The sequence below is a fragment of the Mandrillus leucophaeus genome, unplaced genomic scaffold (assembly GCF_000951045.1).
Source record: "Mandrillus leucophaeus isolate KB7577 unplaced genomic scaffold, Mleu.le_1.0 Scaffold81, whole genome shotgun sequence".
Lineage (NCBI taxonomy): Eukaryota > Metazoa > Chordata > Mammalia > Primates > Cercopithecidae > Mandrillus > Mandrillus leucophaeus.
In genome coordinates, this window is record NW_012108808.1 from 1,006,001 (window position 1) to 1,029,548 (window position 23,548).

At 37.0% G+C, this 23,548-nt stretch overlaps 1 long non-coding RNA gene across 1 annotated transcript in view; it reads left to right on the forward strand.

Moving 5' to 3' along the window:
- Positions 1-23,548, forward strand: part of LOC105530300 — a 77,794-nt gene that overhangs the window by 34,888 nt on the left and 19,358 nt on the right. The window contains exon 4 of the long non-coding RNA XR_001004627.1: positions 15,271-15,356. This is a non-coding gene — a long non-coding RNA (uncharacterized LOC105530300). The remainder of the gene's footprint in view (positions 1-15,270; positions 15,357-23,548) is intronic.

Below are 23,548 nucleotides of genomic sequence, written 5' to 3' on the forward strand. Positions count from 1 at the left end.
CTTGGTCAAAGCTCATCGTTGTCAGGTCAGCTTTACTCACATGATCTTACAGTGTGTTGTCTTCCAAAAGCTTCAAAGTCAACCTTGCACAGTTAGAGTTTTAATCCATCTAAAATTAATTTTCTGTTTTGTGTGAGGTAAGAATCATTATTGACATGCAAAATCATTTGTCCTAACAAAACTGATTGACTAGCTCTTCCTTTTCCCACTGATTTTACTCCACTTCTGTTGTATACTAAATTTCCAAATTTCTGAGTTCCCTATTCTTTTCCACTGTTCATTTACTTCTGTGCCAATACTATGTGGTGTTAATTACTCTGATTGTATAACAAAATTGAATATATTATAGGTAACTTATTCTTCTTCAGCACTCTCTTAATTATTCTTGGTTCTTTATTCTTCCATGTGAATTTTATCATCATCTTTTGAAATTTTACAGATTTCCTACTAAGATTTTTATTGGAATTTCAGTGAGCTATAGATCAATTTAAGGAGACTTAATACCTTCAAATAGTGGAATTTCCTATGTATGTAGGGCTTCTATTATGTATTTCAATGTTATTTTATTATATCTTGCACAGTAGTTTGTGGATTTATTCTCATGTACCTCAAAGTTATTGTTTCTTTCTCCATCACCGGAATTTATTTCACTACTCAGAATTCAATGAATCCTTTCAATCTGAGCCTTGTGTCATTCTTCAGTTTAGAGAAATTTTATTTTACTATTCCTTATTTTTTTTGTCTTTGTTCCCTCTTTGGAAATTTCTTTTAGACAGACAGAATTTTGAAATTCCTTTTTTTTTTTTTTCTTTTTTCTGAGACAGTCTTGCTCTGTGGTCTGGGCTGGAGTGCAGTGGCACGATCAATCTCTGCTCACTGCACCCTCCGCCTCCCGGGTTCAAGCAGTTCTCTTGCCTCAGCTTCCAAAATAGCTGGGACTACAGGCACGAGCCACCATGCCTGGCTAATTTTGTATTTTGGTTAGAGACAGGGGTTTCACCATGTTGGGTAGGCTGATCTTGAACTCCTGACCTCGAGTGATACCGCCTGCCTCAACCTCACAAAACGCTGAGATTGCAAGTGTGAGCCACCGTGCCCAGAGCAGATGTTGAACTTCTTATGCTAACACTTCATGTCTCAGTTTTTCAAGCTTTTTGTAATTTTTGTTCTACGTTTTAGAAGACTTTCTTGACTTCATTTTCCAAATTATGAATCTAATCCTCAGCTATGTCCTTTCTAGAATTTGGTCCATCTTTGGATGTTTTTATTCCAGTAATTATACATTTCATTTCAGAGAACTCCTCCTACTCTGATTGCAAACTTTTCTCCTTTTACGGATTAAATCTTCTCTTCTATTCCTGAGGGTACTATTCAGAATATTTTAAAAGTTCTCTTATGTTCTTTATATAATTTATTTTTCTCATCATCAGATATTGTTTATTAATCTTGGTTTTTGTTCCTTCCTGATTAACTTTTCTCAAATACCTGTTGTCCCTTTGTATGAAAAGCTAGCCTGATTGGGATAGGTAGTGACTATGGATTTTTCCCATTGTCGGAATATAGGACTGGACTAAACACTACCTCATCCAATTTCCAAAATAAAAAGGTCCATGCAGTACAGCATTTCATGCACTTTCTTCCTGGGTCCAGTTGTGTTTTTCCCCATCTTTCTATGATTGTTATTGAGATCTAAGTGGCACACCAGCTAAAACCACAGACTTACACAGCTCCCTGGGCATGTATCACAGCTACACCTGTCTCTTATACACATCTAGATGTGTATAAGAGACAGGCTTGAAACAGGGCCCAACACATAATAGGTGCTTTATAAGTATTAGTACTGCTTGTAAACTATGTTATTATCTTCATAAGAGCATAAATTAGAACTCAGCATTCTTTTTTTTTTTTTAGACAGAGTCTCACTCTGTTGCCAGGCTGGAGTGCAATGGCACAATCTCGGCTCACTGCAACCTCTGCCTCCCGGGTTTAAGTGATTCTCTTGCCTCAGCCTCCCAAGTAGCTGGGACTACAGGCGCCCACCAGCGCGCCCAGCTAATTTTTGTATTTTTGGTAGAGACAGGGTTTCACCATGTTGGCCAGGCTGGTCTCAATCTCTTGACCTCATAATCCGCCAGCCTCGGCCTCCCAAAGTGTGGGGATTACAGGCGTGAGCCACTGCACCAGGCCAGAACTCAGCATTCTTAAAAGAAGACTTCCCTAGGAGGATTACCTCCTCTTTCTAGAGAGCAATTTTAAGGTTATTGACCTATTTGAAGATAGTGCCGTTCAGCTCAGTGGGAGAGTGGAAAGTAGCAATGGAGGCAAAACTGTTAGGAACATCTTTAATTCTTTACTTTGAAGTATCACTGAAGCCTGTGGTAGTTTTCTTCTGTGTGGTATTGTGGTCCCCAGTTTCTCCATTCTTATTCTTTCTCAATCTATCAATTTGCTGTTAATGTTTTAGTAATTTTTCAAATGTTCTGCTATTTTGATTTTAACCTTCCTCATTTCTTAGTGAAATTGTAGATTTATCCTTTATTAAAAATCTTTATATCATCTCGAGAATGATGCCGCAGAAAGTGAGATCCAAAATAATGTTTGCTCCATAACCTTGATCCAAATGGCACCTTTTGGATTTTGCAAAAAGAAAATTGTTAGTGAACTTGGCGATAGCAGGTTTAATGGATTGGTGGAAAGAATGTAAATTTTAGCGGGTTGAAGAGTAAGTAGTAGATGTTGAAGCCACTGTAGCAAGTACAGACAATGGCCTGGACAATAGGAACATTTCCAAATTCTACTATCATTTGAGATATTTGGCATGATATAGGAATATCTATATAATAGATGTAGTGGGAGTATCATATAATATTTCAGAGGAACTGATCTCGTGGAATGCAGCATGTGTTTCATAACTGTGAAAATGCAGACCTCATATACAGAGAGCATAGGACTCAAGAAGCCGGAGGCTCTAGTTCCAACAGCTGTTCAAACAGATTTGTTAACTTGCCTTGAGTAAATTACTTAACCTTGCCGATAGATTATTATTTCCTGTCCCATCCCTTGCTCACTGGAGTTACTCTGTGAGGACTTATAAGCAAAGCACTCACATGTTTTATAGATAAATGTGTATATATATACACACACACACACACACACATATGCATACATACAGACATATAAAATCTTTCAAGGCTATATGCACTGCTAGATCTCCAACTGCTCATTTCCCCTCTAAAGACATATTCTCTACTCCAGTGTTTCTGCAAGATCCATGGCCCACCTACTTTACAATAACTTGGGTTTCACTGTTAAAAAGATTTCTGAGGTGCAGCCCAAACTTACTGAGTCACAATTTCTAGGGGTGGGCCTAATAATCGGCATTTTTCAAGTTTAGGAGTGAATATTATCCACAGCAAGGTTGAAGGACCACCACTTTAGTGTGGCATGCCCTCTATATGACTGTCAACAAAAAAGCAGACTCATGTCCCTGTCAGGTTACACGTATTCCTATGTCAAAGGACAACTACTGTTTAAAATAGGAAACTGATATTTTAAAGAGCATAGTTAGGATGCTCTTCAATGACAGCAACCAAAATTTGAGGAGGAAAATTGGCTTGGTCTATAGCATACATTTGTGGATGATCACCTCAAAATTTGGGAGATTGTTTTACATTTCTTTCACCTCCATTTTGGAATTTGTTGCTATCTCCTCAAACAGACTTCTCAAGGCAAAACTACAGAATTTGGAGGCATTATTAAGCCCTCTTGTTTTCCCTGGTCTCCCTTTGCAGAGGGGACTAAGAAGTAACTCAAGAAGGTCTCTAGATCCTTCCACATATCATTGTAGACAAATGATAGAAAAGAGGAAAACCACTCTGGCCAAGCAAAACTTGTGTAAGAGGCCCAGCCTTGGAAACCTTTTCAGGAACTGCCAACAATTCGAATGGGGCTTTTTAGTTAAAGAAGCCTGGAGACTGTAACTATGTAGACACAGAGGAAATCTTGTTAACTGTCACCAGGATAATCATTCGGCCCAGCGTTCTTTATCTGAGAGCTACTTTGCCACCCTTCTCTTCTGCGTGCCACCGTGCCTGAGTCCACTCCCAGCTGAGTGCCCTCCCAGGGACGACTAGAAGCACCAGCAGATGCTCCAAGGTCCTCCTTTCCCTATTCCCTGCCCCTACTCCCTGAGTGATGTGTGAAACACTCTAACTACCTGACCCATGGTATGACGGTTTTTCAGTCTTAACATTGAAGGAAAAGCAATAAATTGAATATCTATATGTCTTGGTGAAAACTTTCTATGTCATTGATGTCCCAATTTTAGTTCTAAAACAATTGATTTTACTCTATCAAATAACTGAAAAGTCTCATTTTTACTAAATGAGAAGTGTCTTTGAAATAATTATACTTTTTTGTTTTTTTCTTTTTGAAATTCTCATTGAATTTGCATTCCTCTAAATGTTGTACTTAAATTTTCTTTCAATAGAAGAATTAATACAGTCTTGATAGGAGATAACTTTGTACCTCTTACCTCTTTAGCCTCTTGTCAAAATCCTTAAGGAAAATGCTAATGAGATAATGAATATGTTAAAAATCCCTGTCTGAATCAAAGTCAAACAGTTCCCTCATATCATTATAATAGGAAATAATCACCAAGCATGTTAAACTGTGGAACACTGCAGGTCTTATTCCTTTAAGGCATCTGCTAGAGAGAGATAAGGAAAATACCTAAACACACTGAAAATATTTCTGAGGGTGACTGTTATTATAGACAAATGTCAAATGAATTTCTCAGTCATCTGGAGCTTCTATACTAGGTCTTAATCTGAGAACACATCATTTAGCTGAAGAGCTAAATGTCCATTAAGTATGATCTTTGATTTTGTTTCCAACAGTTAGGACAAGTATTAGCTAACAGGGACTCGATTTCAGCATCTTCCCAGGAGTTATTCAGAAGAAGTAATGAAGAAAGCAGGTACTTTTATTCAAAGCAAAGCATAGAGTTGAAGAGTCGGTTATTTCAGTGCTGAATACTAACCTGTGATAACTAGCAAAATTTAACGTCTGAATGAATCACATCTTTGTTTTTACTTTTCGGTAAAGGCAATGAGACCTTAATGAGTCTGTGTGTATAAATGAGGTATTTAGTCAGTCCCCCCACCTCTCCTAAGCTTTTACTCTCCTCTTCAACTTTTCAGTAAAGGTTTTGGGTTTTTCCACCGTTCCTGTGTAATGTCTATCAGATAATGGGCAACTGAGGGGGAAAAAGGCACAAATTCAATAAAATTATCAGGATGCTTGCCAAGTCAGTGGGGAAACACCCAGTGTTTACCTGGCTATTTCTTTGACAAATTGCATTACAGTGTATGTATTTCACAACAACACTGCTAACATTTTAACTCCTTCATGAATTTATGAACTGTGAGCGCCTTCAAGATGCAAACCAAATTACATTTTCCACTATTTCCATACAGACTTGCTTTATGCCTGGTATAGAGAAATTATTTCATTAACACCTTCTTAATTAAATGAGGTTTTGCCACCCCTTGTTTTGTAACTCACTCAAGTACACAGTTTGCAAGTGTAAATGCTACAGATGAGAGTGGATGTAACCTTTGTGAAACAATAATTTAAAAATGAGTTTTCTTCATGAATCAATTGTTCTTGGTCTGAGTTCCCAGTGACTCAGAGAGTGCCGTCTTTCAATGCTTTAATACACTAAGGAGAGAAAGTCAGTAGATGATTGGTAATTCTAAGAATCTTTAGACCCCAGACCAGGAATTTGAGGCTATACGGCTTGAGATAATGCACAGATAAAATATATGTTTTGCTGAAAACAAAATATTTTTATAATGGGGAATTTTGCATTAAAAATATCTAGAGTTCCAACTTCTCTGGATTTCAGGAGGTTGAGCAACCCTTGGCAATAATTCTTTGGAGCTGATGAGGGGTTACTTTCTTATAATCTCAGTTCTCCTGTGTCATATGTTTCCCTTAACTTGTATTGTTTTACTTTGGACCTTTAGATATTTTAATTTGTAACCTCTTCCCTCCCATTCCCCCATTATAGAGGCTTAAGAATTAAAATTAACCAGGATATGTTGAATAGTTTTTGGCAATTTTGAAACTCTGCAGAAAACTTGCTGGGAATTAAATTTCTAGTTTTGTGTTCTATCTATTTCTGGAAATTGCTAGAACTCCATCAGGAGTTCCACGCATCTCTCAAAGTCCTACTAGGACATCCATTGCTAACAGTTAACTGGACTGTCACTCAAGAGCATATAGTAAATGGTCCTCATGATAATAGAAGAGGCAATGAATAATTCAACATTGTGTGATAAGCCCTGGGAGCCCACCTTCTAACATCCCTAGCTTAGAAGATCCTGGTCCTTGGTCTCAACTGATATCATGAAGGATATTGGTAAGGCATGATGAGAGTGCTGGATGACATGACTCTCTGCCATCCTAACCCACACCAGGTCTTTGTCTGCTTCTGTGTCCCATATTGAGGCAATTTTTAAAAAATGGCCAAATTATCTTTATGTTAATTTTAATTGTGGGGTTAACATTTTAGCATTGTTTGTGACTCATTCTAAAGATCCTTGGAATAGAGTAATTCATAATTGGGCTGAGTCAAGTATTGGATCAAACATGGTGGGAAACTGGTAGTTAGAACATTAATGACTTCACTAGTTAGTGAGGCTCACAGACCACACACACCCACATCTCCATGTGGCATTGTCTGTATTTTATGGTAGCGTATATATGTAACACTATAATTGTAGTCTCAAAATAGGAAAATGTCATGGATCTACTCTAATTATAACTATGCAATTTAAATAGGCCCTCTGTTTACTCCAAGTGCAGATTTAAAATATTTTTTTCAGATTTGGAAATGATTTTCAGTAATAAATCATAGGACATGTTGGCAGAAACATTTCTCTAGGCTCTGTCTTTAATTTTGGATGTTGCTAGTATATTTCTTTTGCTCCATCACAGGCCTGCTTCTCTAAGTTGTATGAGGTTAGTAATATCTTTATGCAGAATCACAATAGCCCTATGTCATTCATCCCAGTAATGTGCATGAGCTGAAAAGTTGGCTTGTCTTACAAATGCTAAGAAAAATGCTTCATGCCAAACTTCTTAACAGTGGCCCCTTCTTAGAGAATAAATCATTCTATGTTTTCTTTAAGATTCATTGCCAACGTTTAAATATTTATAACTTCAGATGAAGCAGGAATCCTGGTTTTGAAGTCCTGGTGCATGAGCTAAAGTCTTAAGCTCTACAATTAATAATAAACTACATGTTTGTACAGATACAACAGGTGTGTAGAAGATCTATGTTACCTATTTGACGAGGAGAAGTGAAAATTGAATTTTCAACATGCAGGCTGATTTTTCTGTTAGCAGAATAGAAAAGGGGGCTATTTTTTATCAGTTGAACAATTTAATCTCACCATGCAGTGGTGTCTGTCACAATGATTTGAGGGGAAAAAGTCAAGAGGCAGGCCAAGAAAAGCAGAGCAGACCAAATACAAGCATCAGAACAGTCATGCTGCAATGGCCTGGTAAATGACAAAGTCTGAGAAGTCACGAAGAGTGTGGAGCAAGACCAAAGGTCCAAAATCCCTGCAAGAGGTTTCTAACCATGGCATCTATGGGAAAGGGGTGAGCTAGGGCAAGCAACACAATTGAAGAACATGGATGCAACACCAAAAGTTGAGAAAGGGCTCGGAACAATTAGTTTTCCTAACCTCAACTTCATTTCGTCATTCTCCCTGGTTATTGTCAACTCCAGTAGAAGTTGACAATAGGAGTACAGGTGATGCTAACTAAAAACAACTGGAGGAGAGTGTGGACAGGGTCAGGAAAAGTCACTGTGCTTTATAACAATTCAGAAAGAAAAAAAAAAAAAGAAAGGGAAGCATGAACTTAGTACCATTCTTGAATTCCTCCCTTAAGTCAAGTTTATTTCCAGTCTAGGAGGCAATATGTCTCTGTGCTTTATGGCCAATAGCCAAGAATCTCTCTTTTATTGTAAAGAAACTTTCATAAGGATGCAGAATGGGAATCAGAGAGCAAATGGAGAATGAAAACGTTGTGGGGCTAGCAACCACTCCTGGCCTAGCATTAAACCAGTCCCAAAGTCCCACCCCGCTCCCCAAGTTTAGCCTCCCCGATCCCCTCCATGTGAGCCTGGCAGCCTTTAGAGAAGAAGGAGTTCCTTCTCTTTGACAACTCTGGTTACAATCCAGTCATCTCTTCTGCTCTCCTCGTTCCCTTGAAATGTTAGCTTTCTTTGCTCGTGCTCTCAAATACAGTTTAAGTTTGGAATCTTCATTCTTAAAGGATCAGCATTGGTTCTTCACAAGAATAGTAGTTAGAATGATTTTGATCTCTTCCATCAACTCTATCCAGACCGGTCAGCTCAGATTGCCCTGAGAGACTAATAGAAATGAGATGTGCTGATTTTTAACCCTGATGTCTGGTCGAAAGCCAGAGTGAATTCTAAAGATTTAAAGCAAATGTCTCTATTATTTAGAAGGAAATCATGGCCTGTTTAGAAACTCCTGACATAGTCTGGTAGGTATTATATTAACTACCACTCTCTCTTCAGTAAAAAGCTCTCAATTAGTTAACTCCTTCTGGGCCATAATGAGCTAATAATGTAGATTGGTGTTGTCTAATTGACATATAATGTGAGCCACAAATGTGAACTGCACATATAATGTTAAATTTTCTACTAGCCACATTGAAAACAAAGGAAAAAACAGAAAAACAACCCCCCACAGGTGAAATTAATTTTAATAATACAATATATTTATCCCAATATATCCAAAGCATAATCATTTCAACATGTAATCAATATAAACCTTATTCATGAAATATCTTACATGTTTTTGTACTAAATATTTGAAATTCATACACTTATAGCATATTTCTATTTGGACCAGCTACATTCCAAGTGTTTAATGATCACTTTCACCAGTGGCTACCAGCCTTAAATAGAGGGCCTGGTTAGGTGGTTTTTCTTTCTCAGATTTACTGAGATTCCTTTGAGCCACTGTATGAGTCGGGTTCTCTAAAGGAACAGAACTAATAGGACAGACGAATATATAAAGGGGAATCTATTAGGAGAATTGACTCACAGGATCACAAGGTGAAGTCCCACAATAGGCATCTGCAAGCTGAGGAGCCAGAAAGCCAGTCTGAGTCTCAGAACCTCAAAAGTAGGGAAGCCAGTAGCGCAGCTTTCGGTCTGTGGCCACAGGCCCCAGAACCCCTAGCAAGTCACTGGTGTAGATGCAAGAGTCCAAAAGCTGAAGAACTTGGAGTCTGATGTTCCAGGGCAGGAAGCATCCAGCATGGGAGAAAGATGGAGACCAGAAGACTTAGCCAGTGTAGCCCTTCCACGTTCCTCTGCCTGCTTTTATCCTAGCTGCCCTGGCAGCTGATTAGATGGTGCCCACCCAGATTGAGGGTGGGTCTGCCTCTCCCACTTCACTGACTCAAATGTTAATCTCCTTTGGCAACACCTTCACAGACACACTCAGGAACAATACTTTACGTCCTTCAATCCAATCAAGTTGACACTCTGTATTAACCATCACAGCCACACAGCTCTCTAAAACAAATTTATTTTCTAAGCCCTATGTAATTTATTTTTATGACTTTAAAATATATATTGCAGATAAGTTCAGACTCTTTTTCATTGATTGCGATTCAAATTTCTTCCTTTATCCAAGTGGATGACTATCTTTGTTCCTCTACTCTATTCCATCTCCTCACTCCCACTCTCTCCCAGAGAAGAATTTTTCATAAATTTAAAGGGCCACGCATTTTTCCCAAGGTGCTAAGATTTGCTCCAGATAGATCATTAGGGCTTTCTGCAACTTAACCTACAACTTGACCCCAGCCCACACCATCCTCATTAGAAGGCAGCCCACAGAGCATCAGCATAAAAAGCTGAATTTTTTAAAGGAGAATGCCCTTCCATAGGACAGACACAACAGTACAAGAATCTAAGGATTATGGGTCACACTTTCTAAAACTCAGCAGATCTGTCTGGAATCAATGCAGTAGACTTGAAAAATCAATTTTTCTAGTTATGCAAATGAGCTTCACTGGCTTTATTTTAAATAGAGAAGATTGACAATGTTGGATCAGTCCTCTTTTTATTCCAATCAAATGCAGAGTAATATAAACACAGTATGAGCAGAAGAAAGTTGGGTAGAAAATTTATCTAATATATACTATATAAGAGTTCTCCTCTGAGTGCAATTCCTTCTGCAGGAGGTTGCCCTATTAGTGTTTTTTTCTTCTGGGTCTGGTGTAGTGCCTGGCACCTACTAGGTCTCAATAAATATTTGTTGGATTAATAAACAAAATACCCAACTTAAAAAATTTCCATTGTGTGTACTATATGATTAATATTGAAAGGTACTCAATTAGTACAGGGTGAAGAATGCATGGTCCAGCTAAATTGTTGTTAGCTGAATAGTTGTTAAATTACTGTGATTTTTAAAAGAAGTTGGAAAACAATTCCCCACCACCAGCAGCCCTGCCCCCACTGCTCAATCCCTCCCTCATTATCCCACCTCCCAAGATCTACTCACTGAAGAACGAGGGCCTGGCGCCTTCACTGGCCATCAGTTCTAATTGGGCACATTCTGGCTGGCAATGTCTGGATGAAAATATTTTGAATATAATTCTCAAGTGTGTGTTGAACCAAACCCTTTGGAAAAGGATGACATAAAGTGCCTTAAGTTATATTTATTGTCCATGAAAAAACACTCCTGATAGAAACTTTAAAAAGTTTTTTGTTGCTGATATGTTTTCATGAGACTCTGGAATACACTGTGAAACTAATCGTACATAGGGATCCTTTTGTGAAAATAAATTTCATTTTGATTTAATATAAACCCATGAAAACATCTCATTTATCTCTCTTACAATTGATTTTGTTGTATTGTTCAAAGGTTTTCTGTACAAATTTGGCATTGCAGAAGTATGTTTAAAATAGTATGGGAAAAACAAATTATCAAAGTTTATCGGGGTGGGGAATATTTACAAATCCTCAACTAAACTTGTGGTGTTTGGTCACATGAAGACAAAAACATGAAAGAATACCTGGAAAAATACTTGAGACAAAGAGAGAAGAAATAAAGCTATTAGTCATGGACACGTCTGATGCATTTTGTACAGGTGTAACTTTCTGTACTACATTGTGTTATTATTTACCTTGCAGATAAATCCTCCCTTCCATTTTGAGTTTTGAAAGGGGAAAAATAGACACATTATGAAAAGATTAATAAACCAACAAAGATGAAATACATTCAAAGAACTCTCATAACCTGACTATGTGTTCTTAAGCTCTCTCTGAAGTTTTGATATAATCAAGTGAATGCATAATTTAAAAAATCTTAGGTAATACAATTGTAAGAACATATCTTATTGCAGATAATTTGTTTTGTAAAATTATGCTTCAATATATGACAGGAAATTGAATTTTATTAGACAACTAAAACCACAAATAAACAAGGTGAGACTGTTTTTACCAAATTGGGAGATAGAGATCTTCTGAAGATTTTATTAGCAACTATCAGCTGATCCCAACAAATAATTATGACTAAGCATGGGAAGTCAGTAGTCTGTTTTAACATAGTCAAAAAGCTCTCAATACAAATTAGTGTCAGGGTTCAAACAAACATATATATTCCAAACTGCTTTGCCTTGGGATAAATCCTATCTTCATACCACTAGTCTCATGAATTTCAATCCTCCATAGTAAGTTTATGGTAAGACAAAAGATAAACAAAGACACAGGGCATCCAATAAAGTCATGGAGCCCTGTGAAGTCTTTACCCTGAGGATTAAAGAAGCAGGTGGTAGGATAATCAGATCTTATTTGTGGACCTGATTTTCTCAGATACAGTTTGTGCTTTATCTAATGTTTTCTCCAACTTTTTATACTTTTTCAAATCTCTTTTTTTTCCTCTCTCTTCAAAATCTTTATTAGACTCTCCCTTAAAAATATTGTTTCTTTTAATAATTCAGAGTATTGACGATCCAACAGATTCTTAAAGATGCAACATAAAAATAGTTGGATGTGCCAAATAAACTCCTGTATTAAGGTACTATAATTTTATTTTTCACCATATAAAGAGAGCATCATCTGAGAAAGATATTTGGGAAGTAATTGCCAAACAAACTTCCACATAAAAAATGAGGATAGTTGCTAGTCAATCCATTCCTTATTTCAAAACCATTGTGTAATGGATTATAAAGCAGTTTTTATAGCCTATCTTTAAGAATCACAGTGGACTAATTTACACTCCTCCAACAGTGTAAAAGCATTCCTATTTCTCCACAGCCTCACCAGCATCTGTTGTTTCCTGACTTGTTAATAATTGCCATTCTAACTGGTGTGAAATGGTATCTCGTGGTTTTGATTTGTGTTTTTCTAATGACCAGTGATACTGAACTTTTTTTCATATGTTTATTGGCCGCATGAGTGTCTTCTTCTGAAAAGTGTCTGTTTATATCCTTTGCCCACTTTTTGATGCAGTTGTTTTTTTTCTTGTAAATTTTTTAAAGTTCATTGTAGATTCTGGATATTAGCCCTTGTCAGATGGATAGATTGCAAAAATTTTCTCTCATTCTATAGGTTGCCTGTTTACCCTGATGCTAGTTTATTTTGCTGTGCAGAGCTTTTTAGTTTATTTGGATCCCATTCGTCAATGTTGGATTTCCTCAAGGATCTAGAATGAGAAATATCATTTGACCCAGCAATCCCATTACTGGGTATATACTCAAAGGATTATAAATCATTCTACTATAAAGACACATGCACACGTATGTTTATTGCAGCACTATTCACAATAGCAAAGACTTGGAACCAACCCAAATGCCCATCAATGATAGACTACTAGATAAAGAAAGTGTGGCACTTATACACCATGAAATACTCTGCAGCCATAAAAAAGAATGAGATCATGTCTTTTGCAGGTATGTGGGTGAAGCTGGAAGCTCAGCAAACTAATACAGGAACAGAAAACCGAACATCACATGTTCTCACTCGTAAGTGGGAGCTGAACAATGAGAACACATGGAAATAGGGAGGGGAACATCACACACGGAGGCTTGTCGGTAGGTGGGAGGCAAGGGGAGAGAGAACGTTAGGACAAATACCTAATGCATGAAGGGCTTAAAACCTAGATGACGGGTTGATAGATGCAGCAAACCAACCTGGTGCATGTATACCTATGTAACAAACCTGCACATTCCTCACATGTATCCTGGTACTTATAATAAAATAAAAATAAATAAATTAATTTTAAAAAAGAATCACAGTGGAATGAGGGGGCCTTAATTCTTGGAGTTGGGAAAGACATTAGAAATAATCTAGTCTGTGTTGTTCATTTTCTAAATGAGGGAACTGAGGCCCGCAAAGATCCAATCACTTTTACAAGATTATACATCTAGGTAATGGCAAAGCTAAAACTCCTCCCTAGGATTCCTGCCCTCTATTCCAGCACTGTGTGCATTATACCATTCTACATCTTCTCTAGTAGTAAAAAGATAGGTATCATTGCAGAACATTCCACTTTTGAATGATACACATTCAAAACCCACTATCCAGTATGCGTATACAGCCTTAAATGAGAGTCTAGCCTAGAACACAGCAACTGGCAATGTGTTGTTTTCTCAGTTACTTCAATTTCTCTCTATGGAGTCTCCATCTGTCCAGAAAAACATACGTATTTTGATGAAAACCTTAAAATTCTAAGGAAAAATCACTTGATGGCTAATGTTAGATACATTTAAAAAGAAAAAGCAAATAAACTTTTGTCAATAAGTAAAGGAAAGGATTATAGAGTAAGCTCTCCAAAGAATAGACTATTCGGTTCCAACCCCTCTCTGAGGTCTGTTAGATACATTTAAAAAAAGCAAATAAATTTTTGTCAAAGTGTAAGGGAAAGAAATATAGAGTAAGCTCTCCAAAGAATAGAGTATTCGGTTCCAGTGTCTCTCTGAGGTGTGTTGAGGTTCCTCTGCACTCACGGGAGCATTAGAAGGTTGGTTCTTTTTCTTCTAGTGCATCACGTGCATAGAGTAGTATCAAAAATTGGTTTGGACACAGGAGTCCATCTTAAAGTGGATCATGTGTGACCTCGTACGTTGTTCCCACAGTTAGGTAAACTCCTTCCTTTTCTCTTCCAACTCCCGTGCCAAAGCCCTCTGAAAATCCCATATGTTATTGTTTTGCAAAACTCAAATCCTGTACATTTGTCCTTGAATATGACAGTAATGTATAGTTTATTTTCCAGATGGAGAAAGTCTTTGTCATAAAAATCAATAACTTTAAAATATATATATTAGTTAACAGTAACTTGGAAGTGATTCAAAGGAAAAATAAAGCTATTTTCACCATTAGTAAGTCCAAGGGACTCATAAAACTTTCAGTGGTGTTTGAATCAAAATATAGGCTGCTCTCTCTTCAATTAATGGAAGTTGCATAGGAATGTAAGATGGTCTTACTTTATGTAAGTTCTTAAAATTTTTAATATTTTTATTATGTATTGCCTTTAGTTTAAATTTCTACATAAAACTAAATGACTAAGGCATATTTTTTAATCTACATATTCAAACAGTATTTCTCACTAAATATAAAGAGCAAAGTATATTAATTTCAGATATCCCAAATGACAATATGTTAAGGTTATATATATTATTAGTTTTTCTATATAACTCTAATGCTAAACTGATATTTAATTAAAAATATTATTATATTTTAGGTCACAATTTGGCTCCCTAAAATCTAAAAAGAAAAACATTTTTAAAACCTAATAGAAAGATTTCTGAGAATTTTAATGAAAAGTTAAAGTGGGCTAAAGCCATTAAGCTCTGCAGGAAAGTAGATTTCACTGTCTGGATTAAATTAAGAGTTGCCTTAAAAATACATATTTTGATATATAAAATATTTTTTCAGAACGTTAAATACATGTCTGTAATAACATTGCTTTAAAAGTGAAACCAATTAATTTTGTTTCATTATTCAAACTGGGAAAAATACTAGAAGAGTGAAAAAAAAAGCAATGAAATAAAATACATAGGTGGTGGCTGATTTATGTCTTTTTTAGTCTTTTAGCTATTTTACATGACTTTTAGTTTAATAATTTAGCATAGTATTACAAGCAAAAATTCAACTTTCTCTCTGCGTATCCAATTTCTTTCTGACCACGCCACTTCCACGTGTTCTTTCAGATATGAGTTAACAAGGCAAAGGAGCAGAGAAGCTACGACTCTCCTTGCTGCAGAAGGAAAATGCTCCTAGCGAACATCTGGTTTGGGTAAAGTAATTTAATTGCAAAGATCATGGTGGTATGTTGAGATTTATTTCGAGGGAAGAGCAAGGAAGCAAAAGAGGGCAGTGGGAACCCTTGACACCCTCCTTCCTTATGGAATTTTATCATCAGCGGTGAAAGGGCCAAGAAAAATCTATCTTCTTTTGCCTTCCTTTGTATCAATTTCCTCTCCTGAAATAAGGAAGTCTAAACAAAATAGTCTGGACTTTGAAATATTTTATAAGTGTATGAAATATTTTATGTATATCTTTTTCTGTACACACATGTGCAAAACATACACACACACACACACACACACAAACAGTCTAGCCCTTGCCATATTTAGATGTGTTCTCTGAACAGTAAAATCCACCTTAGCTTACAGAGGCTGCTAATTTTCCTGAGATTTCCAAGCCTATTGAAATCTATAGAACGAGTGAATGTCATTAAATGAATCTGTAGGCCCAGGATCAGTGGTTCACCTATATACCTCCAAGACCAATAATAAAAAGCATTCTAACCAAGGCTTATGTTGGGGCAATGCTCATTTAGGAAGTAACATGGACTAGACTGTGATTTATGGAGAAATGGTGGCATAGATACATGTAGAGAGAGAGAGATAAGTTGACTGACTGCAGCAAAAATCTGCTGTTGTACAATCTCTTCAGATACTTGGCATCATTAAAACATTTATGGAATAATGTCTATTGTGTACGTCACTAGCATGATTTTTTAGAGATTGTGGTTGAGGTAGTAAATATTCAGAATTTAGGGCATTCATCAGACCTACTAAGACGGACAGGCAAGGAGCACACAGTGGTGTTATAGATGTCAGTAGGTTCGTGGGGTGCCCAGGTTAGTTCTTCTCTTTCTCTTCAACTATTCCAGCTGCCTCTCAGATACATACATGAACTAAGAACAACTCTTTCCACTTAGAGAAGTGGAAGGAAGCAAGGAGAGTCTTATGATACCATTTTGAATGAAATAAAAAACGTGGACTCCATGAGAAGTCAAGCAGATTCAAAACATGCAAATGAATAGATTGAAGTAGATGCTAAGTGATGTCTCCCAACACATACTTCAAGGCTGACCAGTGAGTTGTGAGACTCATCCGTGGAGGCTCGAAATGGATCTCGACATGCAGGTCCTTTCCTTCATTCCTACATGTGGGTGGTCTGAATGTTCTTGGACCACTTCTATGTTCTTGTATCATTGGAGGTCACTCGATAAATCTGAAGTGCACTGTTAATAGTTGCTAACATTTGGTATGCATAAACTAAAATTAAGTTTGCTAAAGACTTTAATTCCATAATCCTAGTAGATTTCCAGTGATTGAACAATATTATACAGCTCCTCTTGTACAGGAGCTAATAAATGGTAAAAGTCAAGACTAGAAGCATTTCTCACACTAGCACAGTGTTCTTAATAGTCCATTCAGCTAAATAATGGGTTGGATCACAAAAACATAATTTTACATACCTTCATAGTCCAGAATAGCAGGTCAAATCTAAGAAGAGGAAACTTGTATAGGAGTAGAAATTGTACACTTTTAGACTTCATTTTGAAATACCAGATGCAAAGTACAGAATTAGAGAGTCCTTGCTATATATCTATATTATATATATATATATAAAATATATATATATTCATGATAAACAAAATCACACTTTAGTAGGAACACTGATGAACTTCACTTTGTGCAGGGAAGGATGAATGGTCTGGGAAATATAAAGTTGAAAGAACTGAATATGGAGAAAGGATTTAGGGTAAGTAGTTGTCAGATGGAAAAGGGATTCATTATTCTGTAGGGTTCCGTGGCTTCATTTGTGAAAATACAGAGAAGAGATGTGTTAGACAATTCCATAAAAGGGGATGCTTTCTTCTGCATCTCAGTTTCCTACTCTGAAAGATTATAATTTTATTAATCTTTGGGCCAGAAACAATGAGGGAACATCTACTTAGCATCTAAAATCGTGAGAACATGTAGGGAATGATGTGCTGTTCCCAGTTCTCCTGTTTGAATGAGGGACTAGTTTTACTAATTACTGGAAGTGCTGCTGACTGACAGCTCTCAGGTATCACAAGGCTGTGGATTGGTACATCCAGAATCAGACATGTGTAAGGCTAGGACACACAAATAAGCTGCAGGTAGTCCAGATCTTAGAAACCCCATGATACCTATCACTGATGCCCCAGTGCCTCTCTCTCCGCTTATTCCTATTACAATATCAAGGATGCTCATTTTATAGCGAAGGAAATGGGGCAGTGGGCACAGGTCCATGGAATCTGGTGTCCCATACCACAGCCCCAGAAGCTGCAGGCTGACCAACCTAATCATTTAGGATGCTGCATACTCTCTAAATTGATAGTTTTATGATGTTGTGCCCCCAGTGGATAGAATGAATCAGCGTGAGAACCATCATTCTTTTGTCCTCTTGGAGAAACTTTGCTTCCCTTCCCCAAATCTCTGGGGTTCTGTGCGTTTACATGTCTTGGTTCCCAAAAAGGAAGTGTTTCCAGCAAGTGGCCCAGTGTGCATCCCACTGAACCTAAAGCTACACTGCTACCTACACACTTCAGAATCCTCAGGCCAAGGTGCCAGCAGGCAAGATGAAGAGTTGCCATCATGGCAGACATAACTTACCATGATCATCAGAAGGAGGCACAGCTGATGACACACAACAGGGGCAGGCAGGAATGTGCTTGGCAAGCAGGTGATCCATTTGGGCATTCCTTGCCCAATTTTGATGGCAAATGGATGTGTGCTGCCACCTGAGAGGGACATGATGACAAGACGTTCACATAACTCAGGGATGAAAGTCTAGGCCATGCCACCAGGTAAATTGCCCAGAACAGCAGAAGTTAGAACTGAGGATGAGCACTGTCTGGAATGGACAGAAGAAGACAATGAGTATTGGTGGTGGCCTTGAGACCAGTAATGTGGGCTATAGTTTGTCCTGTCCCTTTCCTTTTATCAGCTTTCCTCAGGAAAAGAATTCCATCAGAATCATGGATGAAAAGAATTCCATCAAATCATGCTTTGAGAACTTCAATCCCTCCTCAGGCTCCAATGCCACCTGCTATTCCAAGTCACTAACATCTTTCGCCTAAAACAGTGTCTTGTCTCATAGGCCCGCCATTATCCACCACATCACAGCTAGAGGGAACTGTCAGCAACAGAAGTCAGATCATGTCATTTTTCTGCTAAAAACACCCCCAACGGTTTTCCATTGCCCATAAAATCAACTTGAACTTCATGGCCCCAGGCTGCTACACAGACCTCGTCTCCTACTGCTCTCCTTCCTGCTCACGTGGGCCAGCCATATTGGCTTCACTCTCTCTTGAGCATGCCAAACTCCTTTCATATCAGGAGCTTGCTCTACCCTTCTGTGCCTCGGATGCACTTTCTCCTGATCGTCACATGCCTGATGGTGTCACCTCCTTTATGTTTCTGCCCAGATGTCACTTCCTCAAGGGGGTCTTTCTAGACACTATATCTAAAATACCCTATGTCATCCATTACAACCTAACTGATTAGTTGGCTTTATTTTTTTCATTGTACATGTAACAATTTCTAATGCGATTGTTATTTTATTATTAATATGTGATTTAGGTATTAACTATTATTTAAGTATTACTGTGAGAATTCCCCACTTAGTGTAGGCTACATACATGACAATAAGTCTTTATCTTTCATGTTTATCTTTATATCTCTAGCACCAAGAATAACACCTGGCATGTGCTAATTCCTCAGTCATTATTTATTGAATAAATGAATGATGCATATATAATATTTATTAAAGATTGACCAATGGGTGCCTTTAGTGAATTTGTTGCCATCATTTGCAGTGTTTTTGGTTGCTTTCCCTTTTAAAGAATAAACCCAAACTAGAGACCCCTCTTAAGAATATTATGAATGAAAAACCTGTATATTTATCATATTTTTTAAAACTATGCTTATTACATGACTAGGGTATATAGTATATTACCCTGCAAAAGCTTCTGCTCTCCAGCCATCTCTTAAAAGGAAGATGAGGTACTATCTTTAAAAGAACTGAAGTTACATGGACCAAATCACAGCATGGCTTATCTGCTTCCTCTCTCCCTCAAAGGGAAGATCCTCTCTGAGACTCAGAAGTATCTGGTTAAATTTTACCTGAAGATAGCCTACTTGGGACAACATGCATTCACCTGCTGTGGTAGGCAGAATCTTCCTAGAAGATGTCCAAGTCCTTCCTGGAACCTGTGAATATGTTAACTTATATGGCAACAGGCATTCTGCAGATGTGATTAACAACCTTAAGTTATCCTGGGTTATTCAGGCAGGCCCAATGTAATCACAACGGTCCTGGTAGGAGGTCAGAAGAGCTCGTGATGTGACAATAGACACAGGCCAGAGTTATGTGGCCATGAGCCAAGGGATATCGGCTTCCTCTGGAAGCTAGAAAAGGCAAGGAACAGACTCTCTCTTGAAGCTTCCAGAAAAAACTGGCTGTGCAAATACTCCATAGGACTCATTTTGGCCTTCTTGTCTGCAGAGCTGGTAAGAGAATGAATTTGTGTTGTTAAAGCCACTAGGTTTGTGATGATTTATTACAACAGCAATAGAAAATGAATACACCTACATTACCTTAACCACCATTTCGGGTGAGGACACTAGTTAAATATTTGCCTGACGCTCACTCTCTACATTTAGGCATAAGGAAAGCTCTTCAGACTGTGGTTTTGAGGCAAAGTGATCCTTTGCCTCAAAAGAGAGTACAGATCCTCTTCAGCATGTAAGTTTAGTTTAAGCTTAAGCATACTTTATATCTTAAAAATTTTAATGTATCTACTCAAATCTAGTCTACATCTAGTGTAGTGACTCTGAGCAAAAGGCATAATTCTAATGAAAGCACAGAAAAAAATCTCAAGGATTATATGTGTAGTTTGAGAAAGGCATGGCTTTGTTTCAAATGAAATGAAATCAGATCATGAGATTTAAGATTGAGAAATGCTGGCTTAGAGGCACTGAGACTTGTCTACATTTCCTGGGAAATTCCTCTTATACTTTGTTTTTCCTCTTCACTATCATTATGGCAGTTTCCTATTGTATTATATTTATTTAATTCCTTAACTACACCATTGATTCTTCTATGATTAGGATTATGCCTTAATCATTTATATAATTCACACTTAGCACAGGGATAATGATTTAGTTTATGCTCAATATGTGTTTAATAAATTTGAATTATTATTCTGGGATTTTAGGACCTTTTGCTGAATACCTATAATTTTAAGATTCTTTGCCAAATATTGTATAATTTTTACCATGCATATGCCAGTGAAAGCATTTGGTACATCTAATCAATAAATAATTGTTTGGCTCTATTAAAAACTACACACTTGTATCCTGTGTCCAATTTTTATCTCCCAATTATTTGATAAATCTTCATTGATTGTTTTATTTAAAAATTATTTTTTCTAGAATGTTAATGACAGAGCCTTTAGAAATAGTTCAATTACATTTTAATAAGATTAATTTTTTATTTTGTTGGTTGGCCTCTCAAGGCTTTTTTCCATTTTGGCCTTCAGAAATCAACAAATGAAATTATGAAACTATTTCTTCCCTTATTCTTTCACATCTCTGCTCCCTATTTTTTTCTTTTGCCTCATCCAAGTGGGGATTCTCCCCCCTGGATTTTAACTGTTTTGATTTGTAGCTGGCTCTTTTCCATAATGTACTTATGTCTTATTTTATCTGTAAACTATTATGCTAATCTGGACCCTAGAATCTTTTAAGCAACATAATCACTTACAAGGTTATTAATATCTCCTTTGGAAAACACTGTATTGATCTGAGAGTTTCAATCTGATTGGTCCTGGAATCATAAATTTCACTGAGTTACTAACTTTAGCTATCGCCACTGTTACTCTCAATGTCCCTGTTCAGACAGAACGGGGGCCAGAAAGCGTTCTTAATCTCTTCCTTATATGTACCAAAAATAAAAACCAGAAGCTTCACTGGGGAAGGTTACTACCCCATTGGATTTTTAATTCAAGTGATCATAATTTAATAAAACTAAATTTTGTGCATTCTTTATAGACTAAGTTTTGTCTGAAAGTAGGTAACTTTGAGGTAGAGCAACTAACGCTTAAAAAAGGGACTTCCTTTATTACCAGCTGAGGAGTATTTTTGAATATTGATCACAGCTAATAATTCCTGAGAATGCATTTACTTTTTAGAATATTAACTATTTTGATCATACAGAATTTTTTTTTTCTTTTTTGCATTGAGAAATGGAAATCTCTATTCTTCCTATAGTGAAAGTGCATGGCACATAACAGTCCAGTAATTTTATCACTTTCACTCATAAAATAATTGCAGAGTGGGAAAAGACATCCCACCAAAGGAAAAAAAATGTAAGGAGAAAACCTATGTTAAGTAATGAAATACCTAACTGTAGAAACGTTTTTAAAAGTAGCATTATTCCTTTAAATTTAATGCTGACCACAATGCTTTGTAATTTTCCTTACGAAAACTGGATTTTCCCAGCATGACACCCAGAGCTGGCATCAATATCAGACGCTTAAAAATACTCATGCCAAGGAGTTAACAGGAAATATCTTGGCAAATTCAGAGTCAAAAGGAAAGCACGAAATTGTCAGAACGCATATCGTGTTTCTCAGAATTATCTGTATCATGTTGGAAGTTTTTATACGGAAGTGTGTGTTGACACAAATGATTAAGGCCAGGATTCCTACAATTGACAGGAAAATGACCTATAAATAATGACCTCTGATGGACTTGTCATGCAGTCATTAAGTGAAATATTCTAGTACCAGTTTCCTCTCTTTGGTATCCCAGTTTCCGGCTTCTGTGAAGTACTTTTCCTTTGCGAAGATCACTCATTTTACCTGAGAGACCATCAGATTTTCTCTGGGCTTTATGAAATGATAATTTCATTTACTCTCGTAGCAGATAACAGTACCAATTGAGTTTCACAGCCTCTTTGGCTGTGAAATTTTGCTTACACAAAAATTTCTTTCTGAAGAACCTCTTATTTCTATTGCTACCTAAAATGCAAAGTAAACTGCTTGAAATATTGAAAGTTTAGGATTTTTTCAAGTTTAAGATAAAAGTTAATTTTTAAAGTCATTAAGCAACTAGTTTGCCTATTATTTTATATAATGTATATCGATTTTCATTAAATTAATACATTTCAATATAGTTCCTTGGAAAATGGTATTCAGAAAATTGCAAATGAGATAATATTGTAATTCATTTGTCTCACCATATATGTATATCATAAATGAAATGTAAATTTCTAAAAAACTAATTTTATCAAGCAAACTGAGGACAGTGAAAGAAATCATAGTTCACTTCTAATTTTCATAGGATCCATTCAGGTTTTCTTCTCTTTTGTCATTTCTCCTTCTAACCCCAAAACACCCTATGAACCGGTGGTCTATTTTCTTTCCTTCTTCTTTCCCTTCCTTTCTTCAAGTCTGTGGATAAGAGATTGCAGAGGAAAAGTAATGGGTGATAGCCCTGTCTTCTAAACCCATCAGCAAGATGCATGGATTTAAGCACTTAAAGGAAAAGAAAAATAAAGAATTTGAAACTATGTCACAATATCAGCACATTATATTACATCAACATATAGTATCGTAGAAGCATACATATAATTGAGCCTGAGAAACATTTACAGGATCAAAAACTGACGGCTGTACCACCAAAGAGATAATCAGCGCCCTATAAATTCCACATTTTATGACTTACGTTGTTCATTCTAAATGCTAATCTTGGGATAACATTTTTTAGGAGCACTTTTTAAAAAATTTAAATTTAAATTAAATTTATTTATTTTTTGAGGCAGAATTTCGCTCTCGTCCGCCAGGCTGGAGTGCAGTGGCACGAGCTCAGCTAACTACAACCTCTCTATCCTGGATTCAAGCAATTCTCCTGCCTCGGCCTCCTGAGTAGCTGGGATTACAGACATGTGCCACCATGCCCAGCTAATTTTTTTGTATTTTTACTAGAAACGGGGTTTCACCATGTTGGTCAGGCTGCTCTCAAACTCCTGACCTCAGGTGATCCTCTGGCCTAGGCCTCCCAAAGTACTGGGATTATAGCCTGGCCTTAGGAGCACTTTTAAAATAATTGCTTTCAAAACTCACACATAAACAATCTCACATCAAAAGATATGTAAGGAAGA